This window comes from Rutidosis leptorrhynchoides, chromosome 2, assembly GCF_046630445.1.
Source record: "Rutidosis leptorrhynchoides isolate AG116_Rl617_1_P2 chromosome 2, CSIRO_AGI_Rlap_v1, whole genome shotgun sequence".
Lineage (NCBI taxonomy): Eukaryota > Viridiplantae > Streptophyta > Magnoliopsida > Asterales > Asteraceae > Rutidosis > Rutidosis leptorrhynchoides.
Window position 1 is genome coordinate 603,431,242 of NC_092334.1, and position 16,539 is coordinate 603,447,780.

Sequence of the window (16,539 nt, forward strand, 5' to 3'; positions counted from 1 at the left end):
TGTCAAAATTGACTTTTTGAGATGACTTTTGTTAACTTTTGCATGTCGGTCTCGAGCATTAGGATTGTGATACACTATGACCTGACCTAGCTTGTTAGGCGTGTATTGACCAACATATGTTCTCTAGGTTGAGATTGTCATAACCCGACCTTAACCATAAGGACGAATACAATAACATATGATTTCATCGCGAGGTATTGACCTCTATATGCGACATTTTTCAAAAACTGCATTCGTTTTTACAATACAAACCATAGCTTTTATTACAAATACAAGGTTTAAACAACTTAATAATGATTATCGTTTAGCGATAATCTTAGACTTACAAACTTTACATGTGATAATAACAATACGACCTCCAACATATTTTACATTACAAATCCTCCGATATGCAGTTTTATTTTTGACACAAATATGCATACTCAAGATCTTGCTTAAATTCAACATGTTGCAGCGGAAGCTTTTAGTTATCACCTGAGAATAAACATGCTTAAAACGTCAACATAAAGTTGGTGAGATATAGGTTTAATGCCGACAGCGTTATAAATATAGACCACAAGATTTCATATATAAACGTTTTAATAAAAATATTCTAAGTTGTTGAGCACTTGATAACCATACTTAACATTTAATCAACGTCGCATATTCCCTTTATTATGAAATCTTACTACACCGTACCAAGTGTAGTCACCGAAACGAAGTACTGTGCAACCGTTGAATACTGGTCGTCCAGTCCGGTTGGGGTTATCAGGCCCGATAGATCTATCAACAGGATTCGTGTTTACAATACCTCATGTAAATAATAGTTACCAAGTTACAGGGAAGTATGCCAGTGGTACAACTCAACGTAGAATATATATTTTTAATCACTTGTGTCCATAGCGTAAATCATAAAATGCATGTATTCTCATCCCGAAATATTTAGAGTTTAAAAGTGGGACTATATACTCACTTTTACCTTGAAGGTATTTATCACGACTTGGTCTCCGATTGATATCACAAACCTAACCATATATATAATATATCAACATATTTTCTTTTCAAGTAATCGTTACATATATATATATATATATATATATATATATATATATATATATATATATATATATATATATATATATATATATATATATATATATATATACTTTTAATACTTTTAATATTTTCTTAGTCCGTAGTTAGCAGTCCGATGTTAGTGGTCCACAATTAGTTGCTTAAATAAAATAAATAAAGACTCCATCGTATTCGTATTGATCAGAATTAATCTTGACCCATGGTACCATGTTGTCAAATGACGTGTTGCGTACATAAAGTACCGTGTTGTCAAATGAGGTGTTGCGTACAATCATGAGGTCTTATGATTAATCTTCTCGTGTTGTTTACGGGTGGTCCTGAAATATATAAAATCAAATCATAAGTAAATATATATTAAATATTATGTTAATTAGCCAAGATATGATTAAACCGATTTTGTTATAATATGATATATTACAGGTCTTGAAGTGTTTTTTAAAAATCAAATTAGAAGGATTTATTTAGTTTGCGAACAAGTTTGAAATCACTCAAACTATGTTCTTGTTGTTAAAATTTTACAACACAAAATAAGATAGCTATATAAATATGAATCGAATAAGGTTATGAATAAGGTTACTACCTCAAGTTACTTGGACAAAGCTACTGGAAAAGGTAAGAAAAATCTTGGAATCAAAAGAGTGGTGGAGTGGGATTGAAAGATTGGAAGTAATCTCCTTGAAATCGGATGACTATATTGATACGTTCTTGAGTAGGTAAATGAAGAGTGATTAGGGAGTGAATTAACTTGAAAGAAAATTGGAAATGAAATTGTATGTGTGTGTGTGTGCAAAATAGCATGATTATGGGATGGATATATAGGAGATTTAGTTTGTTTTCTTGCACTAAAGTCACACATGAGGTTAAATGGCTGGTTCCCACATGTAACATCATGTCTAGTGGCTGATCATTGAAGTTTATTGTTGGTATATACCAATAGTAAATACGTATAGAAGCTGGGTATGATACGGTTACATATACCCTAGATATACTTGTAGAAATTTTGAGGAATCGGAACGAGAATTCAAATATGGACGGGTTTATAACTGTAAAAGAGGCTCAAAACTGGGCTTTTATTTTTGGGTCAAACCGGGCCAAAATAAAATTTTAAGACATTTTTAATAAAGCAATGTTAGCCAGGGGCTCTGCCCCTTGGACCCTGCCAGGGGTTGCCACCCCTTGGACCCCGCTTATCGGGGGCGCTGCCCCCGAACCCCCATCATAATCAAGATAAGTTCAAACAAGTGTGCACTCCACATAATCGTAAGTATATATGTCAAAGAACGTTACATATAGTTATCGTTTTGAAAACTTAAGTTAGTGGTCTCAAAGTATACTTATAACTCATTGTTGTTAGTTCACAATGAAATGTTAAACCATCCTTAAATCATGTTAAATATGTATAGATATGTACATATACATAATCGTATAATTATCGTGTGTTATATAGTTCGTGATATCATCGGTTAAATTGGACGGTCAAACGTTGTGTGAAACTCTTTTCAAAAACATAAGTCTCAACAGTTTGGATTGCTTATCATGTTGGTAAGGTTTATTTTATGTAAATATTAATCTCATAAGTATAAAATGATCGGAAAAATCCGAGTCGTTACAGTACCTACCCGTTAAATAAATTTCGTCCCGAAATTTTAAAGTTGTACCTATTTTGCGTTGTCGGGAAACAAATGTGGGTACTTTTGTTTCATTTGATCCTCTCGTTCCCAAGTAAACTCGGGACCTCTTCGAGCATTCCAACGAACCTTAACAATTGGTATGTTGCTCTGCTTGAGCCGTTTAACTTCACGGTCCATGATTTCGACTGGTTCTTCTATGAATTGTAGTTTCTCATCGACTTGGATTTCTTCAATAGGAATGGTGAGATCTTCCTTTGCAAGACATTTCTCGAGGTTTGAGACGTGAAATGAATTATGTACTCCGGCGAGTTGTTGTGGTAACTCGAGTCGATAAGCTACTGGTCCGATGCGTTCGATGATCTTGAACGGGCCTACATACCTTGGGTTCAGTTTACCCCTTTTTCCAAAACGTATTACACCTTTCCAAGGTGACACCTTTAGCATAACCATGTCACCGATCTGAAACTCTAATGGTTTCCTTCGGACATCCGCGTAGCTCTTTTGGCGACTACGGGCTGTTTTCAATCTCTCCTTGATTTGCACTATCTTCTCAGTAGTTTCATGGATGATCTCGGGACCAGTTAATTGTCGATCTCCTACTTCATTCCAATAGATAGGGGATCTACACTTCCTTCCATACAGTGCTTCGAATGGTGCAGCTTTAATGCTCGCATGATAACTATTATTATACTAGAATTCTGCTAATGGTAGATATTTATCCCATCTATTTCCAAAATCGATCACACATGCCCTGAGCATGTCTTCAAGAGTCTGAATTGTTCTTTCACTCTGCCCGTCAGTTTGCGGATGGTATGCAGTGCTCATATCCAAACGGGTTCCCATGGCCTCCTGTAGTGATTGCCAAAACTTTGATGTAAATCTACTATCACGATCGGATATAATGGAAATAGGTATTCCATGCATTGAAACAATCTCCTTTATGTATAATCGTAATAGTTTCTCCATTCTATCCGTTTCCTTTATAGGCAAGAAATGTGCAGATTTGGTGAGACGATCAACTATTACCTAAATGGTGTCATAACCCCAGGCAGTCTTAGGTAACTTTGTGATGAAATCCATGGTAATACCATCCCATTTCCATTCTGGGATTTCTGGTTGTTGAAGTAACCCTGACGGCTTCTGGTGTTCTGCTTTGACTTTGGAACAAGTTAAACATTCCCCAACATATGTTGCAACATCTGTCTTTAAATTAGGCCACCAATAATGCGTCTTAAGATCTTGATACATCTTTCCAACTCCAGGATGTATCGAGTATCTTGTCTTATGTGCCTCATTCAATATCAACTTCCTTAATCCACCCAACTTCGGTACCCAAATACGGTTTGCAAAATATCGAATTCCGTCTTCCCGCATAACGAGTTGCTTCTCATACTTCTTCATTATTTCATTTCCTATGTTTTCTTTAGTAAGAGCTTCTCGTTGAGCCTCTTTGATTTGTGAGTTGAGATTCATACGAATTTTTATGTTCATTGCTCGTACTCGAATTGGTTCCCGTTCCTTTCTGCTTAGAGCGTCGGCCACTACATTCGCTTTCCCGGGATGATAGCGAATCTCACAATCATAGTCGTTTATCAGCTCGACCCACCTACGTTGCCTCATGTTCAGCTGTTTCTGATCAAAAATATGTTGAAGGCTTTTATGATCAGTAAACACAGTGCATTTAACCCCATATAAATAGTGTCTCCATATCTTCAATGCAAACACTACTGCTCCTAAATCTAAATCATGCGTCGTATAATTCCGCTCGTGAATCTTCAATTGTCGGGATGCGTATGCTATAACTTTCTTCCATTGCATAAGGACGCAACCAAAATCTTGTCGCGAAGCGTCACAATATATCTCGAAATCATCGTTCCCTTCAGGTAATGATAAAATAGGTGCTGTAGTCAACTTCTTCTTCAGTAATTGAAATGCACTCTCTTGCTCAGAAGTCCATTCGTACTTCTTTTCTTTTTGCGTTAACGCTGTTAATGGTTTAGCTATTCGGGAAAAATCTTGAATAAACCTTCTATAATAACCAGCTAAACCCAAAAATTGGCGTATCTGCGTTGGTGTCTTAGGAGTCTCCCATTTTTCAATGGCCTCAATTTTAGCTGGATCAACCTGAATTCCTTTGCTACTAACAACGTGGCCAAGAAATTGCACTTCTTTCAACCAAAATGCACACTTAGAAAATTTGGCGTATAACTGTTCTTTTCTTAACAATTCTAATACCAACCTTAAATGCTGCTCATGCTCTTGCTCACTCTTGGAATAGATAAGAATATCGTCAATGAAAACGATAACAAACTTATCTAAATACGGACTACAAACTCGATTCATGAGGTCCATGAATACAGCTGGCGCATTAGTCAACCCAAACGGCATGACCAAAAATTCATAATGACCGTAGCGTGTCCGAAAAGCAGTTTTCGGAATATCTTCTTCTTTGACACGTAATTGATGATAGCCCGATCTTAAGTCGATTTTCGAGTACACACATGATCCTTGCAATTGATCAAATAAGTCATCAATTCTCGGTAGTGGATACCGATTCTTGATAGTTAACTTATTTAATTCACGATAATCTATACACATTCGGAAAGATCCATCTTTCTTCTTGACGAATAAAATCGGAGCTCCCCACGGTGAAGTGCTCGGTCGAATGAAACCACGGTCCAGTAATTCTTGTAACTGGCTTTGTAACTCTTTCATCTCAGATGGTGCAATTCTATATGGAGCACGAGCCACTGGTGCAGCTCCTGGTACTAGATCTATTTGAAATTCTACAGATCTAAATGGAGGTAATCCCGGCAACTCTTCCGGAAATACTTCAGGAAAATCTCTTGCCACAGGCACGTCGTTGATGCTCTTCACTTTTTCCTTCGTTTCGACTTTATTAACATGTGCTAGGATAGCATAGCACCCTTTCTTCAAGCACATTTGAGCTTTCAAACAACTAATGAGTTTTAGCTTTGAGTTACCCTTCTCTCCATAAATCATTAATGGCGTTCTATCCTTACGAGGAATGCGAATTGCCTTCTTGGCGCACACAACTTCAGCTCCTATTTTGGACATCCAGTCCATGCCGACTATTACATCAAAACTTCCTAATTCTACAGGTATCAAATCAATCTTAAATGTTTCTCCGGCTAAATTTATTTTACAATCACGGCAAATTTTATCGGCTTTAATTTGTTTACCATTAGCTAACTCAATCATGTACTTAGCATCTAGAGGTAATAATGAACAATTCAATTTAGCGTGAAAGTCTCTACACACGTAACTTCTATCGGCACCAGTATCAAATATAATAGATGCGGATAAGTTATTAATGGTAAACGTACCCGTAACAAGCTCCGGGTCTTCATACGCCTCTCTAGCATTAATAACAAATGCTCTTCCACGTGCAGATCCGTTATTCTTCTCTGGATTCGGGCACTGACTCTTATAATGACCCTGTTTCCCACACCCATAACAAGTAACAGTGGCTAAGGCAGTTCTATTTGCATTGGTGGCAGGAGTCTTGGTACCGTTTGTATTTGTAGCGGGAACCCTACAATCTTCAGCAAGATGACCTTTTCGATTACAATTGTTGCACACCACATTACAATAACCAGAGTGATGTTTGTGGCATCTGTTACATAAAGGATTTCGTCCCTTGTAACCTGAGTTCGAACCGCTACCCGCACCTTGCGTGGTTTCTTGTTTCTTGTTGGATTGTTGATGATTACCTTCCCACTTTCTTTTGTTTTCCGATGTCTTGACATCGGTGTTCTTATCCAGCATAATCTGGTCCATCAACTCGTACGCCATGGTGATAGCTTCATGAATAGTCTTGGGTTTGGATGCTGTAACATTTGCCTTGACCTTTTTAGGCAACCCGTCTTTGTACAGTTCAATCTTTCGTTCTTCGGTTGGTGCCAATTCGGGACATAGCAAAGCTAATTCCATGAATCGCTGATTGTAGTTGGTGAGTTCGGTACCAACAACTTTCAGGCTTCGTAATTCAGCTTCCAACTTCCTAACCTCGTTCCTTGGACAATATTCGTTGATTAGCATTGTTTTGAATTCTTCCCAAGGAGTATCATAAGCTACATCTCCTCCTACGGCCTTCACATAGTTTTTCTACCACGTGAGTGCACTATCTTGTAGGGTGCACGATGCATACTTGGTCATGTCCTTCTCAATACAACCACTGATTTTAAACACAGACTCAATCTTTTTGATCCACCGGGTTAAACCAACCGGTCCTTCTGTTCCACTGAATGATGAGGGCTTGCAACCTTGAAAAGTTTTGTAAGTGCACCCCACACGAGGATTTGGGTTAACTGCAGCACCTCTTGCAGCCTCGACCCATAACATTCTGTCGTTCACTCGCTGATTGATGAGTTCCTGGATTTCTTGTTCCGTCATTCGGTTCAATCGCGCCATAATCTTCAACAAGAATGAAAAAAATAATTATTCAAATGGAATATTATAGATGTAGTATGTATTTACAGTACATCGTAGCTTATTAATAATATGAACCAGTTATTATTATAAAAGCCTTTTCTTCTTATTAGCGTTTTATAATTATATCTAGGGTAGTACCTACCCGTTAAAGTTCATACTTAATAGCTTAGTACGAAAATCAATTACTACCACCCAAATAATACTTAACCATGGAAAATTATTGCATTTCACACTTCACTATTTTACATATGCTTATCTTACATCAAACATTAAGCAAACCACACTAGTAATATTATACAAAACATTATATGATCCCATGGTTTAAAACAACAGCGCATCATTTAACCCAAAGCGTTTGTGTTCAAAGAAATCGCTTAAAGGTTATCCTGGTTGTCTCCCTGCGTTTTGGCTGAGGAACCGAAGAACTGGATGTCGGGATAGAACTAATAGGAATAGCGGGAATAGGTGTGGAAGTATCTGGTGGAGTTGGTGCGACAACATTCTCTCTAGACTCGGGATTTGGATTTTCCATTTCAGTAGCCTTTCGTTTCTTTCCTCGTTCGAACTTGTCTTTCTTAATTTCCTGTATTTCTTCCTCCTCAGGATCACTTTCTGGTTCCTCTTCAATTGATTCATCCGGAACTTGTGAGTCTTCCCCAAAGGTGTCGTTTTCATCATCGGATAGGTTAATGACTGGAACACCATCTGAAGATTCTGGTTCGGAGTCGCTGAATGTGATAATAAGTTCTAAGCCAGACATCTATCACATAACTACTAGCACGTTAATACCACATAATATTTACATATTAATTTTTAACCAACAAGGATAAGTAATAGTTTTCGAAATCAAACACGGTCAAAGTCCAGACTCACTAATGCATCCTAACAAACTCGATAAGACACACTAATGCAAATTTTCTGGTTCTCTAAGACCAACGCTCTGATACCACATGTCATAACCCGACCTTAACCATAAGGACGAATACAATAACATATGATTTCATCGCGAGGTATTGACCTCTATATGCGACATTTTTCAAAAACTGCATTCGTTTTTACAATACAAACCATAGCTTTTATTACAAATACAAGGTTTAAACAACTTAATAATGATTATCGTTTAGCGATAATCTTAGACTTACAAACTTTACATGTGATAAAAACAATACGACCTCCAACATATTTTACATTACAAATCCTCCGATATGCAGTTTTATTTTTGACACAAATATGCATACTCAAGATCTTGCTTAAATTCAACATGTTGCAGCGGAAGCTTTTAGTTATCACCTGAGAATAAACATGCTTAAAACGTCAACATAAAGTTGGTGAGATATAGGTTTAATGCCGGCAGCGTTATAAATATAGACCACAAGATTTCATATATAAACGTTTTAATAAAAATATTCTAAGTTGTTGAGCACTTGATAACCATACTTAACATTTAATCAACGTCGCATATTCCCTTTATTATGAAATCTTACTACACCGTACCAAGTGTAGTCACCGAAACGAAGTACTGTGCAACCGTTGAATACTGGTCGTCCAGTCCGGTTGAGGTTGTCAGGCCCGATAGATCTATCAACAGGATTAGCGTTTACAATACCTCATGTAAATAATAGTTACCAAGTTACAGGGAAGTATGCCAGTGGTACAACTCAACGTAGAATATATATTTTTAATCACTTGTGTCCATAACGTAAATCATAAAATGCATGTATTCTCATCCCGAAATATTTAGAGTTTAAAAGTGGGACTATATACTCACTTTTGCCTTGAAGGTATTTATCACGACTTGGTCTCCGATTGATATCACAAACCTAACCATATATATAATATATCAACATATTTTCTTTTCAAGTAATCGTTATATATATATATATATATATATATATATATATATATATATATATATATATATATATATATATATATATATATATATATATATAATTTTAATACTTTTAATATTTTCTTAGTCCGTAGTTAGCAGTCCGATGTTAGTGGTCCACAATTAGTTGCTTAAATAAAATAAATAAAGACCCCATCGTATTCGTATTGATCAGAATTAATCTTGACCCATGGTACCATGTTGTCAAATGACGTGTTGCGTACATAAAGTACCGTGTTGTCAAATGACGTGTTGCGTACAATCATGAGGTCTTATGATTAATCTTCTCGTGTTGTTTACGGGTGGTCCTGAAATATATAAAATCAAATCATAAGTAAATATATATTAAATATTATGTTAATTAGCCAAGATATGATTAATCCGATTATGTTATAATATGATATATTACAGGTCTTGAAGTGTTTTTTAAAAATCAAATTAGAAGGATCTATTTAGTTTGCGAACAAGTTTGAAATCACTCAAACTATGTTCTTGTTGTTAAAATTTTACAACACAAAATAAGATAGCTATATAAATATGAATCGAATAAGGTTATGAATAAGGTTACTACCTCAAGTTACTTGGACAAAGCTACTGGAAAAGGTAAGAAAAATCTTGGAATCAAAAGAGTTGTGGAGTGGGATTGAAAGATTTGAAAGTAATCTCCTTGAAATCGGATGACTATATTGATACGTTCTTGAGTAGGTAAATGAAGAGTGATTAGGGAGTGAATTAACTTGAAAGAAAATTGGAAATGAAATTGTATGTGTGTGTGTGTGTGCAAAATAGCATGATTATGAGATGGATATATAGGAGATTTAGTTTATTTTCTTGCACAAAAGTCACACATGAGGTTAAATGGCTGGTTCCCACATGTAACATCATGTCTAGTGACTGATCATTGAAGTTTATTGTTGGTATATACCAATAGTAAATACGTATAGAAGCTGGGTATGATACGGTTACATATACCCTAAATATACTTGTAGAAATTTTGAGGAATCGGAACGAGAATTCAAATATGGACGGGTTTATAACTGTAAAAGAGGCTCAAAACTGGGCTTTTATTTTTGGATCAAACCGGGCCAAAATAAAATTTTAAGACATTTTTAATAAAGTAATGTTAGCCAGGGGCTCTGCCCCTTGGACCCCGCCAGGGGTTGCCACCCCTCGGACCCGCTTATCGAGGGTGCTGCCCCCGAACCCCCGTCATAATCAAGATAAGTTCAAACAAGTGTGCACTCCACATAATCGTAAGTATATATGTCAAAGAACGTTACATATAGTTATCGTTTTGAAAACTTAAGTTAGTGGTCTCAAAGTATACTTATAACTCATTGTTGTTAGTTCACAATGAAATGTTAAACCATCCTTAAATCATGTTAAATATGTATAGATATGTACATATACATAATCGTATAATTATCGTGTGTTATATAGTTCGTGATATCATTGGTCAAATTGGACGGTCAAACGTTGTGTGAAACTCTTTTCAAAAACATAAGTCTCAACAGTTTAGATTGCTTATCATGTTGGTAAGGTTTATTTTATGTAAATATTTATCTCATAAGTATAAAATGATCGGAAAAATCCGGGTCGTTACAAGATCTGCGGTTATTTTGCATTCCTAGTTTCGGTCACATTCCGGTAAATGACCTTATGTGCTGCTAAGGTGAGTTTATAGATCCACTTTTAATTGCTTTTACAATCTATATTTATGGGCTGAGAATACATGCACTTTATTTTAAACGCAATGGATACAAGTACATACTAAATTCTACACTGAGTTTGAACCGAAAATTCCTTAGCTTTGGTAACTAGTAGCTGCCAGTTATAAGAACTGGTGGGCGCGAGTAGTTGTATATGGATCCATAGGGCTTGACATCCCCGTCTGTTCCAGGAATAGAAACCCTAGCCTGAACTATAAAACAGACGTATGCTATTTGAGTTTAGTACACGTTGGATTGCGTGTATTGTACATGTTGGTTGCATGTATGTTAAAACATGGGTACTTATTATATATACGTTAAAGTTTAGTTACCAGGGTGCTCAATTTTGTAGAATATTTTGATAAACGTTTCTGGATGAAACAACTGAAATCTTGTGATCCACCTTTACATACAGATTATGCGCAACATTAAAACTATGAACTCACCAACCTTTGTGTTGACACTTTTAAGCATGTTTATTCTCAGGTTCCTAGAAGTCTTCCGCTGTTTGCTTATATGTTATACAAGCTATGTGCATGGAGTCATACATGCTTTATTCGAGAAAACATTGCATTCACAAATTCATCACCATGTATCTTATTTTGACTGCATTATCAATGGATGTAGTATTGTAAACTATTATTTACGGTGATTGTCTATATGTAGAAATCATCATACGTCAAAAACCTTGAAATTTGATATTCATTTATGGTGTGCCTTTTCAAAAGAATGCAATGTTTACAAAACGTATCATGTAGAGGTCAGTACCTCACTGTGAAATCAATGAATGATGTATTCGTCCAAATGAATTTGGACAGGTCATCACATGCTAGTGGTTGAATTTCAAGAGGTGGGTGCGTCACCACATGCATTGACCTATAGAAGGGGTAGGGGCAGATGTAACTTAGGATTACCCTTGAGCCGGACGCCAGTTCGTATAATTGTCATATTGCAACACATGTGTCGTCGAGATAAGCCCACCTACATTACCACCAACAACATCACCAAAAACACATATGTTACAGCCACTTTTTCCCCCTTTTCTACTTAGCATCATGTTTTCGGTCAATAATGTTATGTACTAATAAAATGAAACTAACATCTAACAATTCACTAAAAAAACCTTCTATGAATACATGTGTTAGAAAATAATTCATAAAGAGACAAAAGGAAAAGGTAATATTACCTTTTAAGGTAATTTGACTTTGGATGCATAAAGTTCTCTTCATCATGGATCCATGTATGGAATATCACATGGCTTAAAAGATATCAGTATACAAAGATACAAGCTAAGAGATGGTCAACAAAGCATCTTTTTCTTATTATAATTAAAGTTGTTCCAAAAGTGTGTTTGGAAACATACCCAAATTAGAATTAGCTGTTAGTCTTCTATAGTATAAATAGGCTTTCTTTGTAATGCAATAAAAACGATCCAATTAATACAATGTAGTCTTTAAAGCATTTTGCTATTTTTATCTTTTTCTCAGTTTATCATCTTAATCCCATAGATACTCAATCCATTATCAATAAACAATCAAATATTCCGCACATCAATTGTTAACATGGTATCAGAGCTAACGGTGTCGATCTTAGGATCAAGACAACCGATTATTAGCTTCAATCATCTACCAAAAGCTGCCTGCCATGTCGGAAGACGGTAGCCCAGCTCAAATCAACTCAGTCAACAACTTCAAAACTCAACCAAAGCTCAAGCCTTTACCATTGAACACATGCTGTGATGGACAGTGATGGTAACGGGTTAGCTTACAATCATTCAAACTACCATGTCAGAAATGACGGTAGCTCAAATCAAAACCCAAAATCACCGATTACCAAGCAACAGAGAATAGTTGGGGTTGCCATGGTGATTATATTGTGCCTTTAGAACAAAGGAAAAGTGGGATTTGCAGGCTTGCAGCCGTGGGTAACCAAGAGGCTACCAACAACGGTGACCACCACCAATCATCAATTGTTAACAGCGACCATAGGTGATTACCTGGCACCGAAAGGAGAAGAAATCAGTGACCTCAACGGCGACGAAGGGAGCAGCAGCGACAACCGGCGGCAACCATAAGGCCACCAACAACGACACAGCAAACTGCTTCGATTTCATGAGATCGAAAATTTGCAAATCAGGTAAAGGGTTTGTGATTAACACCTCAAACCCGTCTCTTCTCAAAACTTTTTCCTTTAATTTCGTATTCATCTAGAAAATCGTCGATAGAATGTAAAGAGTTAGGGTTTGAATCAAACCCTAATTTAGTCATGACTGATTTTAGGGAGGAAAAGGTTGGGATGGAAAAAAAAAAACCAAAACAAACCCTTTGTTTAAGCCCGAATCGCATGTCACGATCTAAAAATGGGGTAGCTTGATTTCTCTAAATCGTGTGATTTTGCTGAAAGATGAGATAAACCATTTTGTGCTTCAATCAAAAGTGCCGTGAGATTTTTTTTTATATAAAGAGTCAAGATCTTTTTTTTAAAATAAATAGACAAATTGTACATCGTAAAACACTCAGCAAAACCCATCAATCAAGTTTATAATGAAAGCGGTGGTCAAATGGCTTTTTGAAAGTAAAAATTGGTCAAACCGATTTTTCTACATTCACATTCACATTCACATTCACATAAAGGGTTAAATGACCTTTCAAAATTTGACCCTTTAAGTTATGAGGAGTAAAAAGGGGTGGTAGAAAAATGGCCTTTCAAACAAGTGAAAAGAAGTGAAATGAATATTTCAATTGTCAGGAATTAAAAAAAAAATCTTTTAATTTGAGTGGATAAACTGAAAGGGTGGTTAAACGGTCAAGAATTTTGTTTACTTTCAAAATAAACCATTAAAACCTTTCATGAAAAAAAAAGGGGGAAGTAAAATAAAAACTTTTTCAATATATATATAAAAAAGGGAGGTTGTTCTTTTACTAAAAAGTATCCTTTGAAAACCTTTCAACAAAAGTTCTATTTATTCTGGAAAATTTTTTTGAGACTAAATATTATTACAAAACCCCCAACACACAAATGAGGGGAGTTTGATTCTGATATCATTGTGTGTTGGTGAAAAAGAAATATGATTACGATATAACTAATCCTTGCTTTAATGATATTTTCGGTACATATCCAACACACTGGTGAGGGGGAGATTGATTCTAGCGTCACCGTGAGTTGATTAACGAAGAATCTAACGGAATAAAGCAAGACACCCCGGGCGAACCAAACAAGGCTAAAGTTGAACTGGGTTTATGTCAGGCAAGCCAAACAAGGTTCAAGATTGAACTGGGTTCATGTCGGGCGAGCCAAACAAGGTTCAAGTGGAGCCGGGTTCATGTCGGGAAACTTAAATACTTCTAGCGAACCAAACAAGGTTCACGTTGAACTGGGTTCATGTCAGGAAAAGGAAACCTTAAATATTCTAAGCGAACCAAACAAGATTTGAGAATGAAATGGGTTCATGTTTGGAATCTGAATATTCATAGGCGAACCAATAAAGGTCCAAGTTGGACTGGGTTCATGTCTAGAAATTGAATACTCCTTGACGAACTAGTAAAGGTCTAAGATTGGACTGGGTTCATATTGGGAAGATGAAAATATCGGGCGAACCAAACAAGGTTCAAGAAATGAACTGGGTTCATGTCCAGAGCTTGATGATCGGTTTGAAGTCGGGAATCGGCTGAACAAAGATGATGAGTAGCTCGTGATTGACTAGTCAATTGAAGACTCCTCAATGACGTATTGAGCAAGTTGAATTGTGGAAATCCCACTATTCAACTTGAGGGGGAGTGTTAGAAAATAATTCATAAAGAAACAAAAGGAAAAGGTAATATTACCTTTTAAGGTAATTTGACTTAAAGTTCTCTTCATCATGGATCCATGTATGGGATATCACATGGCTTAAAAGATATCAGTATACAAAGATACAAGAGATGGTCAACAAAGCATCTTTTTCTTATTATAATTAAAGTTGTTCCAAAAGTGTGTTTGGAAACATACCCAAATTAGAATTAGCTGTTAGTCTTCTATAGTATAAATAGGCTTTCTTTGTAATGCAATAAAAACAATCCAATTAATACAATGTAGTCTTTAAAGCATTTTGCTATTTTTATCTTTTTCTCAGTTTATCATCTTAATCCCATAGATACTCAATCCATTATCAATAAACAATCAAATATTCCGCACAACAATTGTTAACAACATGCACATCGCCAACCAACAATCATCGACCGTAAGAAAATACATATAAACCCGACAAAGAAGAGCAAAACGAAAGACAAAAAGAGCACAGATTAGTATCCTAATTACCTTTAAATAGAAAACAGATAGGATGGGGCATGAACTTTAAATCACAACCCACAAACATTGGTCGTAGAGCTCAATTTTTCAGAGAACATGGTAAGATGTCACAAATGAAAACTCATCTGCACAACCCAACAGAGTTAAAAACATAAGTAGAAATTTCACCAAAGAGAAATGTATAGACCCAAAATTAATAACCTGGTTAGCATTATCATCCTCCCGAGTTGGCATTTTCATCATATCATAATTTGTCACTTATATCTGCATATAATAAACCCAAATCCACAACGCACATGAAAACGTGCATACAGTATCCTGCATGTTGTCAAGTTCAAATTTGTTTTTTTTACCAAAATGTTAAAGAAAAGGATTGCAAAGAGACTAATGCAATGGAATATGATAGCCATACCCATGAATACTGCAACAGAATGAGAAATCTGCCCAACAAAGCATACAGGTATCACTATACCCAACTAAACATCAAGAATCCACGAGACGATTCTTTCACTCTGATTACAATATAATATGAAAACTATGAAGCATTAGTACTAAAAATCAGCAAAGCTTCCAGGTATCAGTATACCCAACAAATAAGCATGCAGAAAGATTACGTTATATGTTATCTACTTACGATAACTTATATCTTCTGCAATTAGAAATGAGAACGTGATAAACTTGCTACTTAACTTAAGACATTACCCTGAAACTGATAGGTATATTAGTCATGGTCTGAAAATTTTATTTTATGCATTCAAGTGGTACCAACTCTACTTTCAATAAGCTAAAGCACATCCATACAAAATCTAATACTTTTCATTTTTATCAAAGCAGAGTAACAAACGTTCCTTCAAGTAAACATGGAAATTTCGGTTTTTGAAAATGGCATGATGACTTTTAAAAAGAAAATTCAAACACCACCTACATTTAAGACCTTTTTTCAAATTTGGAAAAAGAATGCAAGAAATTGCATACCTTAATTTGGTCATTTATATCCACTTTTTGGCATGCAATATGATTTAAGGATTGGGTTCCTGCAATGCGATTCGGGTCCGAAAATGTGTGCGTGCGTGGCATATGATTTCGAAGGTGGTTAAGTCCCCTCTGGGTGATACCGACAACTAGCCTTTAAAAAAAAAAATAATAATAATTCAAGCCCAAATAACCGGGTGATACCGACAACTAGCCTTTAAAAAAAAAAAAAATCAAGCCCAAATAACCGAAAACCATTCATGCTCACAAAAACAACAGGTGGTTGTGGTTGTGGTTGTTCTTGAATAAAATCAAAATCGTAATGAAATTGAAACATAATCGATTCTCAATCAAAAACAAAATCAATAAGTTTTCTTGAAACAAATCGAAATAGATATCCATAGCCTAAATTTAATTAATTTAGCCCGCCCTGCATACTATCGCAGTCATTGACTCATTGGTGGTTAGTATCATCTTGATCTATTTATGATTTTGATGTTAACACTTCAAATTCGTTTGA